The sequence below is a fragment of the Polyodon spathula genome, chromosome 28, assembly GCF_017654505.1.
Source record: "Polyodon spathula isolate WHYD16114869_AA chromosome 28, ASM1765450v1, whole genome shotgun sequence".
NCBI lineage: Eukaryota > Metazoa > Chordata > Actinopteri > Acipenseriformes > Polyodontidae > Polyodon > Polyodon spathula.
Genome location: NC_054561.1, coordinates 6,620,221 through 6,636,726, shown reverse-complemented (window position 1 = coordinate 6,636,726; position 16,506 = coordinate 6,620,221). Strand labels below are relative to the sequence as shown.

The window sequence follows — 16,506 nt, the reverse complement described above, 5'->3', positions numbered from 1 at the left end:
ATATTCCCCTAAATGGGATTTACACTAAATACGATTACTAGATGACCTGGATTGGACCTAACATACAATATGTACGTTATTCTGGGAAGTCCACACAGGGCATATGCAACTTATATGTCTGAAGAGGGTGTCCATTGGAGGTATTGGACTTCCACTAGGAGTCAGTATATTCTATGTATACGGACAACCTGTCAAGCCTTATGCAAACATATACACAGGGAATGTAAACCTGGAGAGGATTGACTTTGACACAAAGTAGTCCGGAAGGACATTCCATAACCTCAAGGCCGCACAAAGAAAGAGCAACAATACAGCCGAAGGCGATAAGGAATAATTGTCAAAGCAGCTCCCAGATCTTTTACAAGCACAGATTGACACAAAGTCGAACAGAGTGAATGCAAAACGTTATAGAAGTGAACTTGAATAAAATAAGCAAAATAGATAGAGGCATTCATATAGCTGGTTTCTTAGATGGGGCAATCGTACATTTATTTTGGGAAATGTTTGGTTTCAAATAATTAATTTCAAACCAATCATAAGCAAGATTAAACTGCAATGTGTTGTTATAATAATTGTTTTATCTGGTTAAAAGAACGCCATCCTTTGGAGTCAGTGACATGCTTTGACCCCAGAGACACTGCAGAGGTGAAATGACCTACAATAGGGTGGGCAGGTGTAACAAACAACTTGAAAATAAGACTTGCAAAAGCGTGTAGGCTTTCTTTTCAGAAGCAACGGCTGTCATGTAAAAAAGGACATTCATATAGTAAGACTGGTAAAGAATGATATAAGCAGTAACAATGGAGAATTCTACAAAACACACACAACAGGGTATTAAAACCTGGAGAGAAATTAAATATTTTCTGAAAATATAAATGGCATGAAAGTATCCCTTTATGTGATTACATTATGAACGATCCGCAGCAGTATTTATTTCATATAACTAGATTCATCTAGTGGAGCTAAATAAATACAAAAGTAAATTTAATTTTGCATGGCAGATAAATGAAAAGTAATACCATTTCGGGATTTCATAAGTCACAATGAAATGGGTAAGAGCTGTCTTCTCTGTCTACAAAGGCTACTCAGCACCAGATTTAAAGTCTTGTATGATTTCTGGAGACATTAGTTATCTTTTTATTTTCTGGTTTAAAACAGCATAGGTTGTTTATTATGTTGGTAGGCTTGAGTATTTGAACAGCTAGAGGGGGTAATCCATTTAGTCATTAATATTTCACACAATTTCTTCCTTTTGGTTGAAGCATTATTCTCCCGTTTTAATGCTAGGACTTGCTTCTAATATGTTTCCACATCTACCACTAGACTTATTTTAAGTAAATAGATTAAGCAAGCTCTCTTTAATATTTTAATCAGGTTGTTCATCTGTTTCAGTAGTAAAAATACAATTACAGTGATGTGACTTCAAACTCCAGTTTTCCAGTAGGATTTCACTGCTTCAGAAAAATAAATACTAATGGACTTCATTTTAAGCTGCCAACTGAACATTAATGAACCACCTGCTGTACATTTAACACATTAAAACACATTATAAAGACAAATCCTTTGGTGGCTTTAACCCAGTACACGTGAATACAAATTCAGGGGAAACTAAATAATTCACAAATATTAACGTGTTTATAAAACATTTGTAAATGTTACCGCTATTCCCTGCTTAAGGCATTTTTTTTTTCAATTTATTAATCTATTACAATATATTGGTAACTGACAGGGTGGGTGGGTGACGTCACAGACGAGGTAGTGGACACACACACAAGTACTGTGGGTGAGTCGCCAATGCGCTGTTTTCTTTATTAATTACAAATAAAAGGTTTAAATAAAACAAAACTTATTTATAAAAGAAAATAGCATGGTGGCCAAAACAAACAGACACAAGACTTCAAGCAAAAACAAAACAGGTATCATGCTGTTCTAACCCACCATGCATAGCAATCCCCGGGCACTGACGAACAGGCATCCCTGGTCATTGCAGACTTGGCATCCCCAGGCATTGCAGGACAGGGCAGGAGCATCCCTCGGGAGGTGACGGTAGGAGAGTACTCTCAGGAGGTAGCTCCAGCTCCTCTGGCGGTGGAGGTGGGAGCAGCAGGCAGTCTCCCTCTGGTAGTGGAGGTTTGATCTCCTCTCCTGTCCTTCATTAGCATTCCTTTCACCTAAGGAATAAAAACTATTTTATGAGAAGTTCCAGGAGTGCTTATTAACCCTCCAGCTTGTTCTAAAATAATAGGGATTTAAGTTAATCTACCAGCTCTCTGTCAGTTTTTACCCAAGCTGACTGCAGATAACACTGAAGAAAGGGAAAGGCATGCTGGATCACTCAGTAGAAAGAGCCTGGTTTATGCCGCTGTAATCACACATTTAAAATGTAAATGTAATTAGGCTACTAGGCTAGAATCCCTTATTCACAAAGTGTTTGAACTATAGTGGAAAGAAATCAGATAAAAAATAAACAACTGTTCTCCTGTACCTTCCAGCAGCATAAATAACATTAAAACCTATATTTACCCTGAACTTCTGATATTTCGCCGGGTAACCTTCCGCTAAGGAAAATAGTCCCTAACATAATTAGAATATAAAAAACGACATATACGTAGAGAAAGCATTATTATTATTAAAATTATTATTATTTAGCTAACATATTTATTGATTGGGTTCCTGCACTTTCTTAGTGTAATTTATCTGGACAGGTGCAATTGTTGAATAGCCCTGGTAGTATTGAGACTCGAAACTTGTTGTTGGAGGCGGGGCGTCATTCAAGCTGGCAAGCAGTGGATTGGCTAGTGCAGAACGAACTGAAACAGGGTTTGCAGTTTGCCTGGCTGATTTTGAGGGAGGCTGTTGTTTGGATCCAGCTGATGACATAATTGTGGACCAATCATGTCTTTCCTGTTGATTTGGTGTCCAGTAGCTGCGAATTGAGCCTTCCTTATGGTGTCCTGTCACAGACATGATTTCCCTTGTCTCTAGACCAGCATCAGAAAGTATGTTTAAGTAGCTTTTTATGTTATCAGATCAGAATCTTAAGGGAAAAAGCCGGGGTTCATGGGGGATTGATTTAAAATTCACAGTTAAGCACTTCAATGTTCCAGCGGGCATCTATGCAAAATAGAAGCCCTCTAGATCTGGAAGCTGATTGGCTGTTGGCACTCAATCGTATTCTAATTAATTATATACAACATTGTAATTTTCTTTGGATTTCACCATCAAAATATGGACAGACCAAATGAGTTTCATAAGGAATAAGACACAGAGGCACAAAGTGAAAAAAACAGAAGCACAAGTATATACATTTAATGTAAGATTCAAAGCAACAAACAGCGTATTATCGTTGCAAATTAGATGTTACATAAATGACATGCAACGACATATAAACACATAGTCTACTTGGTGCTGTCTTTAGATGTCTTTTAAAAATAGTAAAATAAATAAATAAAATACATTATAATCTTCGGCACTAAACAGCTTTCATTCTATTTGAGAAGTTTAATCGCTCTATTCACAAACTGAACAGTTGTATAAATGCCATTGCAATCTATACTAGTTGCAGTTGTTATGTATCCTATTCAAAAATGACAAGCATTTACATGTTTGCAATAACTATATAGAAACAATATCCTAAAAGCTTACATTTTGATTTCAGACATACTTTTAAAAACAAAACCTGAACGAGACAGATGTGTCATGTCGGAAATAAAACATCAACCCATCCTTAACAGTACATAACATAATTAACTATTGGAAGTAAATTATTCAAATCATCAAGCACAGACACATTATAAATTGTGCTGGTCTCTACTGTAACACAGACAAGACTTGAAAACATGTTGCAGACACCTGCTAATCAGAACAGTTCCGCCTTCTATACCACAATCACTAGATTAGTTCTGTAGACACATCAGGAAACAACAATTTTACAGGCTAGTATGAAAGCAGTGCAAGATCAGAGGCATTTGGTAACTGTTGCTTATTAATATAGGGTTGGAAGATTTACATTTATTTCTGTTATCTCTACCTGCCTGTAATTAGCATTGTAAATCATGGGCTAGATTAAATCAAGCTCAGATAATGAAAATTGGTGCTTTTCCTCTCACTGTGAGGATGTAGTCGTTACACTACACACCACTGATTTTGTAAAATAGGCCTACAGATATTTTGCCTGGATACACACAGCTTGTTAAACTTAACAAATAGCCGAAATGTAGAATTAGCAAAGATGCAAAACATGTATTTTGGAGCTCCCCCATTCCCCTGCGGTCAATTATAATACTTTCAAATCAATGTAACGATCGACAACGGTCAATGGGAAAATGAAAAGGGCAGTTTTATCATGCCATGGCAAGAAACATAGTTATACATCCATTAAAACAGATGTAAGCGTACCTTGTTAATCTGCCTTCATTAACATTCACTTTCCACTTGAACCATTAATAAAAAAAAAAAAATCACAAATTTCAAATACAGTACTAAGAGCCTACTAGTACTGGAAATGATCTTGCCTGCCTGAGCTGTTGCAGTAACAAAGTTGCAAAAGGGCATAGTGAATAAAACAAAACAAAAAAAAAGAATATGACAGAGAAGACATCAGCACTAAAAATATAGAGTTAGAGTACAGATTATTTGGTTTAATTAAATCAAAATAAGTGGCATACACAACATGGATTGGTTATGGTTTGTTTATTGAGAAATATATTGACAACAGTTAAATATCCTTTATTGTCGACTGTTTTAAATGTGGTTCTGGAAGTTACAGAGATTTATTTTTAATGTTTTCCCATCCGACATTATTAAGCACAGTTATCATAGCAAAATTAGCTGCTAGGTCAAGACCCGTAAAGTAAACGCTGTCTCTCGCATGACAGTCCTGGGTGGTAATACTATCAGTGATAGGTTGAAACAATGAATGCCCGCCCTAGCATAGCAATGCTTAGTGCTAAATGGTTGAAAACACTAAATCCCAGCACTGACACGCCGATAATAACGTCAATTGGTTGAAACAGTTGTTTCATGACTTTCTTGGAGGCAGTGCAAATGTTCATTCTTAAACTAAAGTTAACGAGAAAAGTTGCCAGTACATCCGCACTGCCACCTCACCCCCCCCCCTGGGCATATGGGGGTGAAGCAGCACCTTGCTTAACTATTAGTCTGAACACTGAGTAATTTGATTCTGAAGGAATTAACTGAGGCCGCAAACACAGATTTATAGCATCTCACAATGAGATAACCATCTGTTGTGCACACACATGCTTCATGCTTTATTAAATCCCCTGTGAAGTGGTTATATGTACCTGTCATATTTCACATACAGCTGGAGAATCTCATATCAAGCTGCCCTGAAACTTATATAATATCTGATTCCGGGAATATAGGGGGGGGTATACATCCATCTGTTCACCCATCCATCTTATTCTATACTATTCTGTACGTACTGTTGATCTGTCATGGCCATCAACTCTGTCATCTTACTGATAGTTTTAATTTAGACTATACAGCCATGACGGGGGGTGTCTGTGTTACTGGCATACATCATTTTGTTATCCTGAATTCTGTGGCAATAAACAGCACTCTGTGTCAGCAAGATAACAGGACACATTGAATACTTTGGTTAACCAGAAGTTTATTTTAACATTTTGTTTGTTGTTTAGAAAACTAAATATACTTACTATATTGTTGTGTACAAATAAGTGAAAATCAATCACAAACCTTTTATAAATGCTAGGAGATGATGACAAATTCAGCTTGGCTGTTCAGGGGTGTTGGTGAGGTGAATGAGAATATGACAGCAGTATGCCCTTGTTGTAACACTGTAACATATTGGCTGAATTTCGCATAGGATTGCATAGAAGTAACACATTATGTTATTGTGTAATGCGTTTTTCTAGTTTCTAGACCATTTTAAAAGCATGGCCAGAAACTCATAATGAATTCCAGTGGAACAGAAATAGAGGAATAGCAGGTAACACCCTGGATTTCAAAAGGATTTGCTGCTAATAATTTAAAGTGTAACCATTGCAGCTTATTAACTGAAAGGATTTTATTCCAAACTGATTTTTTTTTTCATAAAGATGACCATCATTATGATACTGGTGCCTATAACCACTATGATTTGAAACCAATACTAGTCAGTATATAATTAGAATTAATGGAATAATGGGGTACAACTAAGAAATAAGTCACATAGACCAATGGTTCTCAAACTTTTTGGACCTCGCCCCTTTCCTCTTGTCTGTGGTATTTCATGCCCCTGCTTCACATATGTACATATACCGGTAGAACGAAAAAAAATCCAACATGCCTCTGGCTTCTCTGTGTGTCACTGCTGTTGTGTTTTTTTTTTTCTTCTTTTGCACAAACCAGCTACTGATCCATCGTAATAAGAGCAAACTTAACACTGCAATTACAACGCTTACTACCGTGCACGCCACATAGTAAGCCGATAAACAACATGCATTACCAGATTGCAGCGGACTTCATAAAAAGATATGCAAGCTTAATTTTTTGATTCAAAAACACTTTATATACAAGCAAGGTATACCTCCAATACAATCACACAAGCAGAATATTTAAACTGACTTCGGACAAGGCCTCAGTACAGCTCAGTGCATACGTTTGTATCAGAAAGCATGGCTATCCGTGGAGTCAGTTCGAAAGAGATGAAAAGACTGAAAAAACTTCTTCTTGATATTTGTAAACAATTGTTGACTCCTCTTCAAACTGACTGGTTTCTGTCAAATAATCCAGGTAGTCGTTCTCTCATCACACAGCGAGCCTAGCACATACTTCCTCTGTGGGAAAGGGGGCGGTGCCCTCTGACCTTACGGTCCACCACGTGTTACTTTGAGCAGGGCGCACCTATTCTGTCCTTAATGCACCTCCCGCCGTCTCAGGGTCAGCTATGTGTAATGTAAGAATTTTAATACTGCATTAAAATGTAATATAGAGGCATATTAAAGAGTAAGCACATTAAAACAACTATAAACAACACATTCACACAGAAATTAAGCATAAAACAACTATAAAAGACACACAAATACACATAATTCAAAAGTTATAATTAATAACACATTTTTTCCCTCGTCCAGTGCTTTTTTAACCTGTTCTGTATACCTATATACCAGTCTGCCAGAGGGCAGGATTGCTACAGCACCGTATGCAACCCTCTGATTGGTGAAAGTATTAGTGGCAATCCAATCAAAACCGCTAATAAAAACATTTTATTTTGATACAGTCTGTGCCCCTCAGTTTGATAACCACTGACACTGTCTTCAGTAATGTGTTTATCAGTCTGATTAAAGCATCAGCAATGAATGCATCAATTCTCTCTGTCTCTCTCTCTCTCTCTCTCTCTCTCTCTCTCTCTCTCTCTCTCTCTCTCTCTCTCTCTCTCTCTGTCACTATGTAGAGTAGACGGGGTCGAGAGAACTGAAAGGTCATGATTTGAATGGAATGAGGGTGTCTATTCAGTGACTGACTGTTGTGAATCTGCAAGCACGTTTGCACCATATACAGTACCGACACAAATTATGGAAACAAATAACTTAAAGAACAACTATTTTTCCTCAATCAGACCCTTTACTTACTAAATACCCTGATATCCCTTAGATAGATAATTGTCTACACTTTAAAAGTACGCGAACAAGGCATCTCACAAGTAGAATCGTCCCTGGAAAGTTCTCATTTTTCTAGGAAAATAGTACAACTGGGCAGGGGAGTTTGTTGCAGGATAACTTCACTCTATATCTTGGTAACCCTGAATAGAAATAAAGCTGAGGATTTTAATGAGCAATGGATCTTCAGTACTACCCTGCATATGATCAATTTACTAACAATGATGAATGGCTGGGTGGAACATTTGTTCTCAGTTCTCTATTCATTGTATTTAATGAGCAAATAGTGAAGATATTAGGCAACGTCTCCACGTATACTGCTTACCAAGATAAAGGAGAATATTTTTGGATACTATTAAACTTGTGAGAGGAATTGCTTATTAAAATCCTTTGTGCATCTTTAAGAGAAGATGATTATTTATTCAGATATACCAGGATATTTAGTAAGTAAAGAGTTAGTGAAGAAAAATGGGCTGTAAATCATTTGCTGTTTCCATAATTGTATGTTCACTCCATTTTAGAAATATAGATTTATTTTCATTTCAAAGTGCTTAAATGTCTAATCACTGATTATAATATATGGCAGACAAAGTGGGTAGTGTCCATGCCTTCCCAATATACTAAAGATCCTGACATGCCTTATTTCCAGAGACATCAAACAAACTTTGTTGGGCACTCTGTTGACTTTCATACCGGCTTTCCTGTCTTTTTCCAAAACTTTAAGCAAGCTGGGTCAGCTTGTGGTTTCAAATAGCAATGTCTTACACTGGTATTCATTTCTCGGGCCCTCATTCAAAAAATGGTGACCCTTATGTGCTGATTGTGTCCTCCCCTCTCTCACTGTATAGTGAATATAATTGCCTTGATTTTGCACCAATCTTCACATAACTTTTAACATACATTTTCAATAAATGTTTCAGATTACATTTAGCCATAACCCGATAAACACTTGGTTTTATACAAATATTTGTAAACTTTCAGGTAGTGTACGATTGTCACGTGGTTATGAGGACCAAGTACCATATGTGCATGCACTGGTTTTACAGCCCAACAGTTCAGCTACCACTGTCTCTCTCATTTTATGTTTTCCAACCAAACAGTAAAGAGGAATTGTAGTTCATCGAAGACACAAGTGAAATAGCAGCTCCATAGCAAAGTAAGACAAATGGGCAATATTAATGTCTTTTGGCCTTGAATTCCCAAACCAAGTATACATTTACTGTGGCAGAAAATAGGGATAACTCAATGTAATTAATTCTCATTAGGTAAAACTGTGAATTCCACAACAGCATGATGATAATATTCTGCTTTGGTGATTCGTGGCTGCATAAAAATATCCTCTTAAGGTAATGCAAATGTAAAATAACATAAATGTTAAAAATAACAATAATTAGAATGTGCTCATTCAGCTTGCAATTCAGTTGGTTACAATCCCTTTCAATCACTTACAAAAGCCTACATTGGAAGATGCAGTCTTTAGGGTTGTTTTACACAGCCCATACTAGCATTCTCATAACCATCTAATGTGATTGCCAGAAGCCATCAGAAATCTTAAAAACGTTTTCTGAAACCTAAAAATGGTAGGCTCAAACACAGACTTTGTAACAAAGATTAAAACATTTCAATTTAAAACACGGAAAGTTGCTAATAGAGCGCCACCTCCTGGGAACTCCAGTCCACGTTTGGCTGTGGAATAGCCCAGACTCGAACTGGTGACGTCCAGGCTATGGGGCACATCCTGCACTCATGCAGAGTTCCCTTACTGGATGCGCCACTCGGGAGCCCTCTGCAGCCATTATATAATCCCATATGTCACTCCAGGGTGTGTGTTATTATGGGATAGCAATTCTCAACAACACACTTTACTGCCACTTTGCTTAAATGACCACCATTTCATTCAATAAAAAAAAACAAGTAAAAAAATTGTCATAGCATCACAGAAATATGTTAATATAAAAAAAAATAAATACCTTCTTATTTCCGCATCATCAAATCTCCCCAGTAGGTGGGGTTGCTGTTTAAAAACACACAATGGGCTATATTCTCAAAGCTTTACTGCAAATAATTCTTTGAACATCTATTTTCTGAACAAAAAAAAATCATTACATATTACAACTCTTTAAATTAACTGTCGCAATTGTTCATCTTTGAAATGGTTACTTTCATTAATTGACATGAATTAGTTTAATTCAAGCAATGTGTGCTTTTACACTGGATAAGGTCTTGCTACCGTTCCTCTCTAAATCAAAAAAACAAAGCAAAGAAAAAAGCCTTGGGTAAATTGTGTTTGCTGATTGTAATAACTTGCTGTAACTAACTATCTGAATAATTGTTCCACATAGTATTTCTTGTCATTACACTATAAATTGATGTTGCTTAAGTTTGTTATTCGCCAGGTCCACTAGATGAGTTTACAGGGTCATCTATTCTCTTCATATAATGAGATTTGTCATAAGAAAATAAGATGCAGAGTCTGTTTACGTAAAACACGTCTCTGTATCTTGCCAATGCCATGTTACAGGATTGTCTGGTGTGAACACGAATCCAAAAGAATCCTCTTACTGAGAGATGATTTTCTTTACAACAGAATCTGAAATTGCCTGATTATGGCACACTGTGGAAAACACTCAAAACAAACTAAGCATGTAAAAGCCCACGGTGTGTCATACAAAAAGACAACCCATGACTGAAATCCACAGGACAGATTCAATTTTATTCATGATTATTGACATTTCTGCATGGAAGACTGTTTTTTTACTTTATATATATGCTGGGTCTGCTAAAGGGGTTCTGACTCATTGACCAGCCTGATTAAGTTTCAGGGTCAATAGTTATCTGCAAGGGCGTCTTGCAGATGTCGACATTACTTATTCCGCATTCAGCTTCTGCAAAACAGAAAACAGAACCTGAGACAAATAAATAGAGATGCCAGTTTAAAAAACTGATTAAGAAGGAAGATTTATTGGGACAGTCTATTCAATAATGAAACTAAGAAAAGTAAATGTATTTATTTTTTGTAACAACACACATAATTTAGGTATCCAAAGTTCATGCATGCATTTATATCTCCCATTGCTCTGCTAATCATCTCCACCTTTCCATTTTGCACAAGGTTTTGTATACGTAAAGAAATGCATTACCTTTAGACGGTTTCGAACTACCCCAGACTACGAGACTAGGGTATGTGAACTATTCATCAGCTGCAGAGTTACTTACAACAACATCTCACCCGAAAGACGACGCACAACGAGGTTAAGTGGCTTGCTCAGGGTCACACAGTGAGTCAGTGAGTGAGCCGGAATTTGAACCAGGAATTTTCTGGTTACAAGTCTTTTTTTTTTCTTTTTTTTAACCACAGGACCACTCAGCCTCCGATACTTAATTTCTCCCCAGTTCAGGGATATAAATTGCAATAAATAAATAAAATTAATTTAATATCAGTTGATAATTGCTACTGAATTAACATTTATAGCATATTAACATACTAAACATTCCCCATAATAATTATTCCATTAGGAAGATGTACATTAACGGGCCATAGAGGGTACATTTCTTCAGGTAGGGGAAATCCCTGACTAGTAAGGCAACATATGTGTGAGAATATGTTTTGTGTTAAAAGTGACATTAATTAATTTTGGTGGAGAAGTATGTGGAATATTGCATAGGGTGAACTGGTACGTTATTTACCTGTGTATTTTGGACCAAGTACAGTTACACACAAATGCTGAGTCTCTAATAAAAATAAAACACTGGAATGAAAAAAAAAATGGGTAGGAGCCACATAAATAATTACACGTTATTACACGAGAATAATTTTAAATGCGTAAGCAGCTACCATTTATTTCAGCTTACATGCTGCATGAAGTTAGGGTTTTCTTGGCAGTTCATTGTGCATAATCCTGTCAGGGTCAGCCTGGGCAGTGGCATAAATCAGGATTTCATTAATTTATAGGTAATTATAAGCTGTTGCAACATCTAATATCAGGATTTTGCCAGCTGGATTCGTTGCATATTATTAATTTACCATGAGAGAACCCACAGTGAGAATGATACTGCCTTTTAAATATGGTAATACATACAGCTTCCAGTGCAAGTTTGCCTTTGATACTTGTCGATGTGCAAAAACCCATGTGGTTGATAGCATATGGTATTAAAGTGGTTATAGCTAGCAAAATAACCCATCACATCTCCATGCTTTGAAGTTCTACTTTCTACAGTTTTGAAAGAAACAAATGTTTTAGCAATCACTTTAAATCATGGTATTCAGGTTTGTCCCAGGTTAAAGAAAGATCTCAGTTTCTGTATCTCATTCTCCAGAAGTTACTGCTTCACTTCAACATGTAAATCATTTCACCTCAGCAGTGTCTACTGGGTTACTGGCAGCTTGTTGATTATTGACAGGAATGAATGGTGGAGTTTTAGTTCCCCTGACGTCACCTGCAACAGTGATCAAATCCTCTTGCTTCACTTTGTAGGGATTAATATCCCTGCAGATATAATTTACTAGATTTTCAGCTAACATTTTTGATGTTGTTCTGTGGACAGGCTGGCTTGGTGGTGGCGTTTATGTTTACTAAATAAAGTAAATATTGGAACAGAAACAAAACACCAACCAAAACGGCACAGTGGCCAAAATAAATAATAAACATAGACAATCAAACGTTGTGCTGGTTATCTTACTGTCACTTTCTCCACTCTCATTAACCCTCTATATGAGCGACTGCTTTGCTAGTATATACGTGGCCATGTCCTAACTGGTAATTACTTCATTTGAGAAACAATAATAGTTAAACAATAATAACAAAACCATCTTTCAAATAAACAAAAAACCATACATGTAAATAATAAACACAAGGGCGGGGCGTAACCCGTCACATGCCCAAACAAAATACAATTGTTTTTATAAGATGCATTTACAAAACTAATTTAAGAAGTTTAATAATTGTTACTAACGTGATAAAGGAAAATGAAAGTACAGTCATTCATTATTGTAAGAGAGTGAATCTGAGTGTCATTCTCCTGCGCTGTGTAGGTGGCAGTATTTGGTTTGCTGGTTACTTTTATTGAGATCAGTAGGTAGATCTTGAACCCTGCATTATATCTTTAGTTTAGGCATCCATTCAGAGAGGATTTTTTTTTTTTTTTTTCATGCAAGTTTGCAGGTGTGGTCCTGTTGGTAGTGGCTTGCTGTGCTTCCTCAGTGTGCCACATTTTCTTTCCATGGTTCTGATTTCAAATTCCGGTTAATATCAGTCACATTTATTAGTCATTTAACAATAGTGTAATATTAATTGGGAAGCATATAACGATCGCAATTTAAGGTTAGCGAATCAAAAAGCTAGAGATACAGAACCGAATTCTATTCTTAGAAAGAAAACAAAGATTAAAGGTGAGCAAACAATTTGTTTTTCTACTGAGTTTAAGTATCTATTGAATGATGTTAGGGGGCTAATTTTTAAAGAATTTGTGGATGATGCCATAATTATATCTGAATAGAATGTTTTCTGAATATTTCTTGCACCCTTTTACAAATTTTAGAAGCATTGCAGCACGCTTTACACAGGACGCACGCTATATTATTTACAAGGTGTATACTATGCAGTTAACACATGCATCATAAGTAAGGCTTCTGATTTTCGGTTTTAACCAATAAAAAATGATAAATACCCCCCCAATACAAAAAAAAAAAAATGAAATCAGTGTACAGCCAGTAAACACCAGAAAACACAAGAAAAATAGTGGAAATAATTTACGTTGACCACCCCTTTCCAATAAATTAAAAAAAACCTACTAAAAAAAACAAAAAAAAAACAACTACCTTTCTCAGTGTTGCTGGGCAATGTCCTCACTTGTATCTATCATTGATTCGTTCTGAATACTTTAAACCCGCCCCAAATACTGTGTGGCAGCACATTCCTACATTTCTATTGGAGATTTAAAATAAGATTACAGTTAGCAATGGAGGTTTGTTTGCTGGATTTAAAGCTGTAGTACATGTAAAATATGGAGGATTTCAAACAGAATTGTAAAAATATGCCTGCATACCAAAGCCCCAGAAGAATGTGCCCGTGACCATAAGGATTTTGTTGTGGAAGACAGCAAAGGAAAGAAGGAACTTAAATGTGCAAGTGCTGTCCAGTTACTACTGCACATATTTTGACAGAAAAAAAAAAACAAGCATTTTGGAAAGTAACCGAAAAAAAAAATGACATACAGTTTATAAAAAGTGAAAGCCCTGAAAAAAAATGATTTGCATAAAAGTCAAAATAGCTCAAAATAAGTGTTGAAAAATGAAATCAATAAAAGCCAAAAAAACAGAAGCATCATAAGTCACAACCTCCATGACGATTAGGGAAAAATAACGTTAACATTATATAATAATATATATATATATATATATATATATATATATATATATATATATATATATATATATATACTAGTTTAAAGTATGATTGATCCTACCAAGTATTTTCCTTTGCACATTTAACAAGGGTGCTGAATGAAACTGCTCAGTACTGTGCACAACACATATGGTTATATTGCAAAGATTACAGTGTATAACCCCCCTCTTCTCCATTCATTTGTCGTTTTGGTCGATCAACCTCCTCTTCCTAATCCACCACCATGCAGCAAGCCTCGTTCAACGAGAGAAGGGTGCTTTAGTCAACAATTTAAAAGCACAGAAGGCTCATTTATTACCACCACTAATAACATTCTAAATCTTTAGCTCCGGGAGTCCCAATTGAAGTACATAGCTATTGTAATAAGCATGTGTATTCTTACCATATGTAGCGTGGGCATCTATTATATGGTCAGCCTTCTGAAATTACAATTCTAAAAAGGATAGGAAACAAACCAAAATGTGGTAACTGTGTTGGGCGAGTTTCTCCTTTTTGAAAAAAAAAAAAAAGCTATTCCAATGATAATTTTAAGTAAAGAGCTGTGAAAATGTGACCCATGATCTCATTTTGCCATGCTAGCTTCAACTTTGCCATCAATGGAACAAATTGTATTCCCCAGCAGGTGATTTTTTTTTTCCATTCAGAGAGAACTGATGATGTATTATGATGTGATCACTGGTCTGACTGTGAATGTTTCATGCTGCTGACACTGCCTGTCAAATTGAAAGCCAAGGAAGGCATTGGCTAGGGCTAAATGTGATGATGTTTATCAGATATGACTGCCTATAGACTACGAACCAAGATACAAGCTAAATTACAAGCACCAACAAACACAAGCTGTCACATATAAACGAATCTCAATAGTTAAAGGCGACATGCTTCATGTCTCATTGACAATCAATGTAAGATGTGTGGTCTAATTAGAATGATTATAATTTGAGTCCATTTAAAAGATTCACATATTAGGCTACAATAGTATCATTTCATCATTAAAATTCACAATGTAAGGACGCCAGTTGGCTTTGGTATCAATAGGGATGTTCTTCTTGCCAAGAAGGGCTTTTATGTATTTTTTTTTACTCATAGGACAATGTATCTGGCAAATGGAGTGTGTTGCTAGGGTTACGACAGTGTGAATCTAAGTCTGAGCAGAGATAGATGGGTGATGAAGAAGTTTTTTTTTTTTTTTTTTACCCAATACAAAATTGTTACAGAACAGACATTACAGGTCTGATATTTTTACCCTTCCCTTTATGCTGTTATCAGATTGTGACATACATGTTATTGCTTTTTACTAGCTTGCTGGGAGAGACAATTGTCTCTGGTTCCTGACTACAGATAAATCATGTGACACAATGATCCTGCAGAAAATTCCAGTTGCTGGTGAACTGGTGACCTGTGAGCAGGACAACACAGTCACTGATTTCAGCATTGGTTAGTGATGACATTTCCAACAAGGTACTGCAGAGTGGTAAATAATTCAAACAACATCGTCAGAGTATCGTGGAAACTAGTGGGTGTGAGGGGTTGATAGTCAAAGGAAACATATCTGACACAGACAGTCTGTGACACACCTTTTGGCCACCAGAGGGCTGTTCAATAATATCAACAATAAAGATTGAAAATAATGCAAAGCAATGGTGGTTGTGCAAATTGTGAAACACTCTTGTGGAAAAGAGCAGCGACTTCTCTGTTCAAGTTTAAAGCAGACATATGTGCAGAATCAAATGAAAAACTGAAGCAGCATGACTGATATAAAAAAAAAAAAAAAAAAAAACAAACAAAAAAAACACTATAGCCAATGGAGACACAGGTGCACAGCATGCAGGAAACAATAACACAGCATGACTATAACATTGGGCAGATTTTCAATATGCTTCAAAATACATGTTTGAGTTTGTGTAGATTGCTTGTCGCTTTTCTATCTAAATGCAGCTTATTTTTTAGGATGACCTGGGTGTGACCCATATCAAAGAGCTCAAGAAGCTCAAATGCAAATAAAAAATGATTTGGCAGATGTGTGTTCAAGGCACATGTTCTGAAATTCAAGCAAGTGTCTTTATTTCATTGAATGTATCACAACTCAACAATGCAGTAAATGAGTACAAACAAGGTTGCCCGATCTTGTACTGAATGCCCACAGAAACTAAGCTTTCTTCCTTTTCTGCATTGCAGAATTTTAGTGCTTCAGAAAGATGCCGCACATCCAGGCACAGTGCTGGTGTAGCTACACAGCTTAACCACTTTATTAGGACCACCTGTCTGGATTTGGCATCGCCTGAATTAGAGATGAAAATTAGGGTTATATATATATGTATGTCACACTCACAACAGTATTCGAAAAAGACATGATGGGTGCACATCGAGCAGGTGGCCACAGTAGAAGGACAGTCATGTTGGTAGGCTGCTCCAAGATCCTTTATCATTATTTGTAAAATTATCTATTCAGTGCACCTCAGTCAGCCAAGCAGAGCTCAGTT

General features: G+C 36.4%; 1 protein-coding gene and 1 long non-coding RNA gene across 2 annotated transcripts in view; one reads left to right on the top strand and one right to left on the bottom strand.

Annotated features, from left to right (window-relative positions):
• Positions 1 to 14,659, bottom strand: part of LOC121301710 — a 55,713-nt gene extending 41,054 nt beyond the window's left edge. Inside the window, exons 1-2 of the long non-coding RNA XR_005947645.1 lie at positions 14,409 to 14,659; positions 1,939 to 2,171 (exon numbers count right to left, since the gene is read on the bottom strand). This is a non-coding gene — a long non-coding RNA (uncharacterized LOC121301710). The remainder of the gene's footprint in view (positions 1 to 1,938; positions 2,172 to 14,408) is intronic.
• The window catches only part of LOC121301709 (acid-sensing ion channel 2-like), a 485,925-nt gene that overhangs the window by 276,309 nt on the left and 193,110 nt on the right, over positions 1 to 16,506 (top strand). The gene's annotated exons all lie outside the window — the stretch shown is intronic.